The following is a 12500-nucleotide window of genomic DNA, read 5'->3' as shown; positions in this document are numbered from 1 at the left end:
ATGAATGATGTTCGCAGATCAAGATGATTTTCTGCTAAGCTCGAGTCGGTGCGACAGGACGCACTTCCAGTGTCAACCCTCACCCTGAACTTCGGTTATGGACGCTGAAGATCTTAGGCCCAAAATCATGTTGACAATACATCTAACTCTCTTACGAGTACTGGAGTGTGTGTGTGTGTGTGTGTGTGTGTGTGTGTGTGTGTGTGTGTGTGTGTGTGTGTGTGTGTGTAGCTATGAAAGGCAATCGTTCAAGACTATGAAGCTTACACTAACATTTTTTTTTTTTTTTTTTTGCTCACATGACCAAACTCCTCCCCTGCAGTATGGGGGTCACACATCCCAGCGAAACCCTGGTCTGTCATCTCGGGTTCTCAGGGGAGGGAGTGTAGCGAGGGCGCGGGAGAATAAAATCTCAAGGGCGCATATCTAGTCTTCTTATCATCAGTATGGTCAGGTCTGATTACTTGAAAGTGAAGTGGTGATTACTGACTGGCAAAAGTGGATCTCGGCTTCACAAGTTGGCAAAGTGGATCTCGATTTCACAGGTAAACAATATACGAACCCGCTGGGGCGGGGAGAGAGAGAGAGAGAGAGAGAGAGAGAGAGAGAGAGAGAGAGAGAGAGAGAGAGAGAGAGAGAGAGAGAGAGAGAGAGAGAGAGAGGACGAGACAGATACCCTTGATATACAATCAGGAAGACGAGAGATGCATTCATGCTTGTAGGCCTCAATGGGTTTTCCCCCAAGACCTATAAATGCCCTCACAAAAACAAGTCTCTCTCTCTCTCTCTCTCTCTCTCTCTCTCTCTCTCTCTCTCTCTCTCTCTCTCTCTGGGAAGACGTTTAAAGTTTTCTCCTGTCGACACAGCTCTTCCGCAAAGTGTCATCCTCTACGATAGAACGTGATGCGCTCGGAACACCAAATTTTCACAAAGAGCTTAACGTCTCAATACGCTCAACATACAGAGAAAGAGCGTAAAAGGCAAATGGCGTTCTCCATAATGAATCATGCTCGCGAGAAGTGTGTAGCGAAGCCTTGCAACTGTGACGCACTTAAATACAATCCAGTGAACGACGCCATTCCTTACCTTCGTTACGCATATCTGCACACGACGGAGAGACTGTTTGGTTCCACCTCAGACACTGGCAATGTTTGCTACGGGGAGAGAGTTTTACGTCAACTCGTGTTGCCCCATCTGTTCACCTTGTATTAATGTGCCATGTTTTTTTTTTTTACTTATTTCTAGGTATGCACACACACACACACACACACACACACACACACACACACACACACACACACACACCTAGGATAGGTGCCCATTTATCGATCAGCCCCAAGGAGAGGATGTACGATGGGTAAGGATGGAAGCCGACTGCCATACCCAGGATTCGAACCCATGCGGATCCGACACCGGGCAGCCCGCGCTGACTCATGGTCAGTAACGCCTCCGTGGTGCAGAGAGTCAGGACGTGCTGAAAGGCAGTCAACACAAAAGTGAATACGCGCGAAATAATTGGGCTGCCTCTTTTTGGTGTTCGCGCGTGGGTCTTTCTTGGTGCCGGTGCCTGGAAGCGAGGGACGGAAGCGTCCGAAAACGCCACCGCTCCCTGACATTTAGCGCTCCAGTCTCGCTGACTGTCCTCGCTAACCCGCTTCGCACTCATACAAAATGAACGAGGTCGTCCCGCTACACATGCATCCAGCGCACACAGACGACCGCGCTTATCCCCACTTATTATCAAGGTGGCTGTAATGCCAAGGCTTCTGAAATACCAAGGCCGACGTAAGTACACATCTGTAATATCATCATAACACTTAAAAGTCTCTGTATAATACCAGAGATGTAATGCTAGGCTGGTGTAGCCTACGCCAGGACGACCGGACTAATGCGACAGAAAAAGTGAACTGTCGTGCCAAATTTTTCGTGTCTTAAAAAGAAGAAACGTCAAAAATAGTCGTTATCCTCTCTGGTTATCCGAATATCAAGATCACTGCCTCAATATATCAAGTTACTCTTTTTTATTTTTATCATATCACAAAAATATCGTAATGCCAAGGTGATCGTTTCAAACAAGGCTATCTTGAAACCCAGATCCACATGAATCACCATAATCCTCAATGTCTTATTACATCAAAAGACTGTGTCGCACCTAGATGGTTTATATAATAAAACCAAGCGATCGCAACAAAAGTGGTCGTCACACTGTTTCCTAATATCAACTCTCATACAAAGGTTAACACTTATGGGGGTCGTATGACCCACGGCTCTCGCTGCATACGAGTCTGACACATACACACACAAAAGGTGCCATACCATCAGGGTGGCTGCTGCGATTACTTTAGGAAAACCTGAATGAAAAAGGTACTGGCAACGGATGACAACAGTAGCGACAAACAAAACTCGCTAACAAAAGACAATAACGACGCAAGCATTACCACATATTCTGATGCCCCTCCACCCACCCCATCATTCTCCAATACCAACTGCAACATCAAATCACAAAATTAAAAACCAGCCAAAAGACAGCGGGGTTGCCCTTGTCACTGTCACAGCACAAGATACGTTCAAGACAACTAGGTTGATCCCACAGCGAAATGTCAGACTCATCCTTGCTTCCACTGAGCAAGATAATCCTGTCCACCACTGCCCGCGCCGTCTCAGGTACCACAAAAAAAAAAAAAAAAAATGGTCTACATCAGAAGAGAATTAGAGTTTGGCAAAAAAAAAAAAAGATTAGATCTAAGGAAACATCAAGAATTCTATGTTAATCTCAGCTCTCTTCTTTCCTCAAAATAAGGAACGTAATTCGACCTACTTATTCAAGTTCATCAAGCATCACATTTAACCACGGAATATATTATGAAACCTTATCTAAACCGATGGTCTATTCGAATCGCAATGGGATCAACCAATCGTCCAATCCTAATGTCCAAATAGAAGCTTTGATAAAAAAGATATTTAACCCGGTAAGCAGTTTGAAACTGACTGATTTGTGCCGGTGTCCCCGACAAATCTATTGTGCACTCCCACGCTCACCCCGTGAGCGATAGCGCAAAAGGATCACAAGTGGGCACAAAAGGGTCTTAATTGCGTTTCCCGCAACGCACTCGAGGAGTTAGGCCCTGGCATCGCATAGCCTTAAAACCTCTGCACTTCATCATCACAGAAACAACTGGTGAAGGGATCATAAACGGCGAGGAACGCGAGCCTCCCATTAAATGAATTAGTACATCCTAGTCCTCCATCTATTTCTATAACGAAGCAGCTAACTTGGTGACGAACCGCTTCTCACAAACACAGCTTCTGGAAACTACCCGAACACCGAAACCGCTCGCTCTCCGAGGGTCAGCAGCAAGTTGTGTTGCCATGTTGTATGTAATCTGTCTATAGTCATAAATCACTTTTTCACACTTATAGCGTGGTAGCATTAAGTCTATAATTCTATAATGGTGCATTAAAACTTCAAAACAAATACTGGCAAAGACTGATTCTGGATTGCCTGGACAACGAACTGACAAAAGCAGTTTTCCTTACAAACCGGCAAATTACCAACTTCCTTTTGTGTGTTTACTACAAATAAGCCTTACTGAATATTACAGCCAAGAATTGTCTCGAGATAGGTTTTAAGGAATAAATGTCGCTTATATATATATATATATATATATATATATATATATATATATATATATATATATATATATATATATATATATATATATATATTATTATTATTATTATTATTATATATTATTATATTATATATATATATATATATATATATATATATATATATATATATATATATTTTTTTTTTTTCTTCTTTTCTTTTAAACTATTCGCCATTTCCCGCGTTAGCGAGGTAGCGTTAAGAACAGAGGACTGGGCCTTTTTTGGAATATCCTCACCTGGCCTCCTCTGTTCCTTCGTTTGGAAAATTAAAAAAAAAAAAAAAACGAGAGGGGAGGATTTCCAGCCCCCGCTCCCTCCCCTTTTAGTCGCCTTCTACGACACGCAGGGAATACGTGGGAAGTATTCTTAATCCCCTATCCCCAGGGATAATATATATATATATATATATATATATATATATATATATATATATATATATATATATATATATATATATCTTACGTTTACAACTATACCACCACTAAACAAAAAACACTTTCATTCACCAAAGACCAATAATCATTCTCATATGCTCACATCAAAGGCGAGGAATCAACATCATATTCCTAAAACATCCACTTTCCACTGCAAGTCCGTGGTGTGGCAACATGCCCAACCAGTTTTCGGTATTAATGTGCCACAATCCAGGAGCGCATCTGATACCATTTAGCCGAGTCTTTTTAGTATAGGATTAGTTTCTAAGACTGGTCAATAATTCAGTGAATGAAACAAACGACAAATCAGGACCTCTATAGCTATATATTCGGAGGAGAGCCAGAAGCGGCTGTGACCCGACGAACGCTAGCTAAAGGTGTGCTCGGGTCGAGAAGGGCTGCAGGCGGTGGAGAGCAGCGCGGGGAGTCCCCGGACGAGGTGCATGGAGGGTGGTGGGTTTACCGGGTCCAGCTGTGTGGTTGTGGCCAGTCAGATCTCTCTTTTCCCCAAGCTACCTCGTCGGCACCGATTTACATCTCCACCCTCGCCGCCGTCACAATCAACACACAAACACACACAACACGACTTCGCCTCATAAGCGGAGATAAATGATAGTTTTTGTCGCTTCTTCGAGAGCAGGTCTTCTAAATTTAGCGATCATGAACATTCAATTTTTAAGAGGAAGGTCAGCAGCCTGGGCGTCCTTCCCTGCAGCCATATGCTACGTTGAGACGTAAAAGGCAGGCAGCGAATACCTGTCGAATGAATTACCGCAGGATCCGTGCGAGCGCATGATGAGGAGTTACGACAGAGAGGACCTACGACGAGGTGGTCCACTGCAGAACGGTAATAGTATCCTCAGTTCCTAACCTATCCAAACAGACAGTATAGAGAAGGAGAGGGCTCCTCCGTGCCCAATACTACCTCAAAATACTGTGGAAGAAGTACTGACTGTACGTATGTGTATACTGTAAGCACGACAGGCACTAAGTACCAGTGGAACTGGTGCGCTAGTGTGTTGTTGAAGACGACACTGCACTTTGAATGGGAATTTCACGTCGTCCCTGAAGTATCAAACTGATGTGCTGTACTGTACGGCGCTTCGAATAACTCTACGTCAAATCGCGATTGATATGAGCACCAATCTAAGTGGGACGTCCTGTGAGGCTGTACGATTCTCACGGCTGCAGCTGCTGTGAGTAGTGAGAGGCGTAGCCAGACATAATACGTAATCACTATAAGAGCAGCGGTGAGCATTCTCGAAGGGGGGGAGAGGGTCTGGACGCCAGGAGGGGGGGAGGAATGATCAGTGGTGGGGCTGGGAGGGGCCGAGAAGGGCAAGATGTAGCATGAAGGAGGAAGGGGTGGGGGATGACGGTGATGGAGGAGCTGGGTGGCAGAGGTCTGGCAAAAGTCCAAGAGGCAGTAAAAGGCGGCGGGGTGGCTGTCATGCGCGACCAGTTTGGTTTAGGCGGGTCTTCACGTGAGCAACACGAGGGGAGGCGGCGGCTGGCCAGCTCCCGGGGGCAACGCAACCTTGCCGCCTCGCTTCTTATCAACCCTCCCTCTCACGTTGCATCACAGTTACTCTGTGTGGTGTTGTCGTCCATTGTATTCATCTCCTTCTTGGTGCGTCAAGGCCAAGGGTGTCGTAGGCTACCTTGCAGCGGTCAACGGTACCACGGACCCTGCGACCAACCCAATACTAATTACAATTACCCTGGATTCCCCCCACACACCCGTCTATTCACCTTACCACGTATCCGCAATATTAATGCACAAGCTGACTCATAAGTGTTCTTTTTGCGGGGGATGACGTCAGGATCTTGAAATCTCAAAGCAGTGTGGGATATCCGGTGGGCATGAGGGCGCACACCAGTCCAAAGACTGGGCTAAACCGCTCGTTTGACTTTGACAAACAACTGCTCGTGAGAGGAGGACGACATTAAGAACAATAAAAAGTCGAGAGGCAAATTATCAAAATTTATGACCGTCCAGAAGGAGTGCTCTTTATGTACATTAGTTCAATTTGTACTACATTATGATAAAGAAATTAAATGACCTCTCACATTAAAAAGTCTTATGTACGATTGTCATTCTTTATAAACTTGCAAAGCTCACGAGTCTCTAATGGAGAGTGGGTTCATCTACTGCCCATACAGTCACTAATCCCCGGGGAAGGGGATGTGTTACCACATGCACATCCTGGAAGCCTGAGGAATAACGTTGGTGGTTTCCCAGAAGGGCGGGGAGGAGGTGGGACGGCGGTGGTGGACAAACAAAAAGAAGGAATGTGACGCGAGGAGCAGGTGATCACGTGCCCCTCACGCACCAGTCAGCCGCTCCCCACCCGCGCCTACCGCCTCCCTCCACACCGACCTCCTCCATGCCACCACGCTCACCAACTCTCGCTAGGAATCATTCCGATCTCCTACGAGCTAACAAAGACGAATACAGACGAGTAGGCTCATGGGTAAGGCCATATGTGCACGACTAGAGAGTGTGCGAGGGTCAGGCAGCACGTGAAGTCTGGTCTGGGCAGACGCGCGCAGCCTCCAAGTAAAGGACACGGCACAACAAAGGCGTGCAGACGGCATACTAACGTAGAGATACTCTCACTAATGTGAGAAACAGCAGCCAGCGTGTCGGCAAAATGCCGAAAACTGGATCCTGCCGACTCCAACTCAAGTCTCGCAATACTGACTGACACGGCAGGGGGAGGAGGTGCGCGCAGAAGCAAAACACTGTGCTGTTCCCTGACGCAGTAAAAGGGTTTCTGGCGGTGACAACTCGAAAGCGTCCAAACAGCCACCTTCCTCAGACGGCGTCGCGGCCTGAGGGAGGAGGGGTGGTGGTGCCCAGAACACACCCTCGGCTGGACCAATCAGGGCGGCGGGTGCTAGGGGAGTGACCTCCACCCATGGTGCATCAACACTGCTCGCACCGCCACGCCCCCTCTCTGATCCACCAGACAAAGCAGACAAAGCACAGGGCCTCGGGGGAAGAGAAGACGAAAAAAAGACTCACTTTAATTTGGTGTCAAGCCTCTTTTTTTTTTCTCTCTCTCTAACCTCTCGACACTGTACGGATGCACTGAACGGAGAGACTAATTTGGCCAGATTACGGTAAAGTCTGACGTTAACTCAAGGTGACGCAAATGGTGAACGGCCGCCTGGTATTTGGTAATGCCAGAACTCGTACAAAGGAAACAAGCACATCAGCACAGGCCTCTCGAGACCAATTCGCCCCGTAAAACTATATATTATAAGCCTCTTGGCCGTCACTTGTTACTGAAGAAAACATTCACATCCGGACATCCACCCGCGTTACGAATGAAGATATGAAATATAATCCTTCACTGAATCCTAGATCACCATTATGAGAGAGAGAGAGAGAGAGAGAGAGAGAGAGAGAGAGAGAGAGAGAGAGAGAGAGAGAGAGAGAGAGAGAGAGAGAGAGAGAGAGAGAGACCTACGACTGCAATCGCTGGCAGTAAGCGCGCGCTGCTCATACTTGGTGCCTAACAGTCTCGAGCTCAGTCGACTACTATTGCTAATACATCTATCATGAGCATAACTGACTTACCCGACTTGCTTCGCCCGAGACATTGGATTCCCTACCTTTTCTCGTATAAAGCTAACTGCTTCGAACACCGTGGTGTTTATGTTTTTGAATTCACTTATATATCCATCTTCTGCCCAAGTATGTGAGTTATGATTCATCAAGTAACTTTTGTGTGTGTGTGTGTATGTGTGTGTGTGTGTGTGTGTGTGTGTGTGTGTGTGTGTGTGTGTGTGTGTGTGTGTGTGTTGTCTTCAGCCCACTTTTCCCAGCCCGCCTCATATTCAACCGTATTTGTTTATGTCTATAGGATCGGGACTATTGAATGCCTACAATGTGTTGTCGTCATGCAACAGCTGGTGGGATGGTAAACAAAGCGTTTGAATGAACACACTATCTTTCTTTTCACCCATATCTATCTGTTCTCACACAAATCTCGTTTGTTACCCACTCCCGCAAAACAAGTTGACATCACCGGGCCACGAACACTTTAGAAATGGAATCACGATGAAAGGAGACACAAGATAATCCATTACCACTTACTACTTAATACGAAGAGAGTTCCTTCTCCTTCCTCTGTTAATTACCAGGCTGGCGATCCCTCGACAGGTGGCCGTTCTAAAATCTGTGTTTGACATATAAAGGCCACATCCTTCTGTACTATATACTCAGCGAGTGTTAGCAAACAGGTTGTCGTAATGATTCCCTAGCAAGTTCCGAAACACTCGTCAACACAAGCTAAAGGTCGGAACTTGCGCTGTCACATGAAATCCCCCTAGACGCTCTAGCTAGTCAGTGAGCAATGCTGATGATAGTGGTGGAGCCTCCATCTGTTGCAATTGATCCACAGAAATAACTTCGTGTCACTTGGCTCCTCATGCTAACGGCTACCTCAGGCAGTCTTTCACTCTCATGTTCGTACACACTGTATGTGAAAATCCTCACAGCCACGCACACCCCTCACAATCATCTGCATACGTGGCAGGAGGAATAATTATCTAGAGAATTGCAGTCTGTCGTGGGGGGATGAGGGAGTCAGGTGCGCTTAATCACTGATGAGGGAGCCACTAAAGTGGGGGGGGGGGAGGGGGGAGGGAGGACTTGAACAGTTTGAGATAGTCAGTCACTAAAGGGGAAAAGGGGCTTGAGATGCAGTCAGTCACTGAAGGGGGGGGACTGACCTTGGTATAAAGTCAGTCAGTGAAGCGAGAGTAGGCTTGAGATACTGTCAGTCACTGAAGGGTCACTGAAGGGCACTAGGGTTGACACGCTATCAGTCACTTGAGGGGTCCTAAGTTTGAGACGCTATCAGTCACTTGAGGGGTCCTAAGTTGGAGACGTCTATCAGTCACTGGGGAAGGAAGGGGGGATAAGGCTGAGATACAGTCAGTCACTGAAGGGCACTAGGCTTGACACGCTGTCAGTCACTTGAGGGGTCCTAAGTTTGAGACGCTATCAGTCACTGAGGGGGAGGAACTGAGCCTGAGATACAGTCAGTCACTGAAGGGGGACTAGGCGTGACTTACTCTTAAGTCAGTGATGTGGGGACTGGTGGTAACACACTGTCAGTCGCTGAAGGTGGATCTGGGTATGGGCTACACACCTTCGGCAGTCGTATAACAGAGACAAGGCGGCACGAAAACTACTGTCCTGGCTCACCAGTAGTGGCAAGGGGGCGGCGGCGGGCCGGTGCGGGGCGTGGGCCGTATTGACGGCTGGGTGCTATACACAGGTGAGGTCAGCGTCACGCCGGCTGTGCACACACACACACACACACACACGGACGGGCGGGCGGACGGACGCAGGAATGAGGCGGCAAAGACGCTCAGTACTTCATGCCGCGTGCAAGTCTCACTGGCTCTTTTCCCTGTCTGCTCTGTCAGAGGAGGAGGAGGAGGAGGTGCTGGTGTCCGTCCACAGTCAGGCTGCGGCCACAACTGCCTCACTCGGGGGGAATTCAGACATGTATATACCTGTGTCATGTGGGGGGGGGATGGGGGACGGGAGGAGGAGAAAAACTCAGAAATACCGTTGCTGGTTGGGCTCGGCGGTGATCGCCAAGTTGAGATTGTATATACACTTTATCCTCACCTTCAAGTCCGGCTTTCCCTACCGCAGCAAACCGTCAGAAAATTAAGTCTGCCTTATGAGATCAACCAAAAGTACACAATACACCGCTGAATCCTTTGTCAGCCATCTGTAAGGCTGTAGAAAAATCTCCGAATATCCCAGGTCGTGGTTCAGTGAAACTGCTGTGCCGCTCGAACGTTCAAAACGGCCAGCCAATCAGATACAAGTTTGAGTCTGAGATCACGCCGCCTTCCCCGAAGCAGTGACCCCCCCCCCCCCTAAGTGTACGGCCATGACGCAACCCAGCAGTGTTCCCGCCCCCCCAGCCCAACGCCCTCCGCTCCAGCCTCTCCTGCCAGGCATCACCACCACCACTCAGTGCATATCTGGAGAACACTGCCACTTGACCTCCAGCCGGCCATACATAATAGTGAGAGTGGCGCTTGCACTACAGCTACATTCCCTACATCATATGTATGAAAGAGAGAGAGAAGGGGGGAGGGTGGTGGTGTGTCAAACCATCGCCATATACACAGAGCATTAAAAAAAAATGTGCTTCCCTTAATCTCCATGATACCCTGTCAATTTTTAAGTATAAGAAAACAATTACAACAGGAGACTGTGCCTACGTTAACTAGGGAGTCAGTTCCTGTTCCTATTTAGACCATGTTTTCAGAGGGAACACACACTGACAGGTTTTGGTCAGACGACGGTGGCCGAGGGAACCAAATGACAGGTGTGGCTAAGGCAATGCCGGCAGGCAAACCAAATGACAGGTGTAGGAGATATGACAATGCATACATTGTACCAGTTAGGGCCCTGGATGTAACATCACACCCAAACATCCACAATACACATTTAAAAAGCTCTGCGATTATGAAGTTCAAGAGTGAAGAACTCCAACCCCATGGAGTACAAATAGGTAATTATAGTGCACCCAGTCATGGCCCTGAGGATAACATTAAACCCATCAGTCCACACACACACACACACACACACACACACACACACACACACACACAACTCGCGGCCCTCACACTACGCTCAAGTGTCCACATCAGCGAAGGTCACTGGCGTTAAAAACGGACGGCACTCTTTCGCAACAGAAAACTGTGACATCACTGTCATTTCGCTCCGTCACCCTCTCTGGGAAATGTTCATTACCAGAGCAAATGTTGTGAAGGCTCACTGAGCCACGGTCAGTGGCAACATCCATTGTAAATGTTTCCCATGGCTGCCCCGACCTCCCCCACAACCCCTCACTCCAGTACATCAGCAACATCAGATGATAAATCTTAAAAATACTATTCTTAAAGACAAAGAACGGACCTTCATCCACGGTGAAATGATACCTCAACTTAACTTAGAAGTAAATTATCTCATGATCAATATCTTCCTTCTCTCACACACGAAAGTTTAGTCCACTTTGTGTACAGTTCGGATAGATGGATGAATTGAAACTTCATTCTACTTCTTAATGTAAACACCTGTGATATAATTTAGAATACCGTACACCATGCAAAGCTGATGGCAACAACAACCAGAATACTAGGCTACAAACTCTGCCAGGCTACAAACTCGGCTAGGGTACAAACTCTGCTAGGCTACAAACTCTGCCAGGCTATAAACTCTTGCTAGGCTACAAACTCTTGCTAGGCTACAAACTCGGCTAGGATACAACTCTTGCTAGGCTACAAACTCTGCCAGGCTACAAACTCTTGCTAGGCTACAAACTCTTGCTAGGCTACAAACTCGGCTAGGGTACAAACTCTTGCTAGGCTACAAACTCTGCCAGACTACAAACTCTAATAGGCTACAAGTTCAACTAGGGTAGATGGTCGGCATCGAAGCCAGACGTGCCCAAGGGTGTTACAGTATAAAGACACACATCATCTATGTAGAAATGTCAACAACAAGAGTCAAATGTCCGGACTCCGTAACAATTCAGCGTGATTTCATTTCGCAGTGATGCATATCATCAACTCGTGGGCCAAAAAAAGTTGTACCTTGAATGAGGCGAAGCACATTTTCTTTAACAGGACTGTTAAACATACGGCACGACTGACACTACTTGTGCCTCCTTAGCTATACGGAAAGTTTACATGTCCTCCTCTGAAAATTCTGTCTTTCTCCCCTTACCACACTATTCCATAAGTTCTCTTCCACTTACCACAAGAAGCCTCGTTACGACCAAATAGTCTGCTGCTATTTGCATTCGTTTCTGTCCGAGAGATGTTCAAACCGCAGGACATGAACTTCCATACACATACTCATGAATGCTCACGGGTAAGGGTCCATGCAAGTTCATATCAATACAATGTGAATCCTTACTTCTATGATAACCGGTAGGAGTCAGTAAAATTGTCTCCCCCCCTAGATCATCGCATTCAACGTTTACTGTAATAACACCTGGCATTACAAAACCCATGGAAACAAGGATCTTTTTTTTTCTTTCTTTCTTTTTTGGAGAACGTTACAATAGCGTGGGGTCAGAACGAGACAATGTCATTGTTCCACTCATTCCGAGGTCATGTCACCACAAAATGTCAAAACAGTAAAACCCGGAGACAACTTTAATCCCTCTGAGCACCACTGGCACAACAAACCCATGGTCTTTAACGTGATCCTTCCTTACGACGGGTCAGGGTTTTCGAGAAGCTTAAGTAGAAAAATCACAGGGGGTGGATGGGGGTATGAGAGAGAGAGAGAGAGAGAGAGAGAGAGAGAGAGAGAGAGAGAGAGAGAGAGAGAGAGAGAGAGAG

General features: G+C 47.0%; 1 protein-coding gene across 8 annotated transcripts in view; it reads right to left on the bottom strand.

The window, feature by feature from the left end:
• NaPi-III (Na[+]-dependent inorganic phosphate cotransporter type III) overlaps window positions 1-12500 on the bottom strand; it is a 319898-nt gene that overhangs the window by 36778 nt on the left and 270620 nt on the right. Inside the window, exon 1 of one of the 8 annotated variants that reach the window (XM_071668647.1) lies at window positions 9328-9605. The exons of 5 other annotated variants lie outside the window; for them this stretch is intronic. The gene's annotated coding sequence lies outside the window, so the exon portion shown is untranslated. Of the gene's footprint in view, window positions 1-9271; window positions 9606-12500 lie in introns of those variants that run through there. 2 more of the 8 variants (XM_071668651.1, XM_071668650.1) reach the window with 2 other exon arrangements.

The sequence above is a fragment of the Panulirus ornatus genome, chromosome 13 (genome assembly GCF_036320965.1).
Source record: "Panulirus ornatus isolate Po-2019 chromosome 13, ASM3632096v1, whole genome shotgun sequence".
NCBI classification, from domain to species: Eukaryota; Metazoa; Arthropoda; class Malacostraca; order Decapoda; family Palinuridae; genus Panulirus; species Panulirus ornatus.
This window is presented reverse-complemented; position numbering and strand designations above follow the sequence as displayed.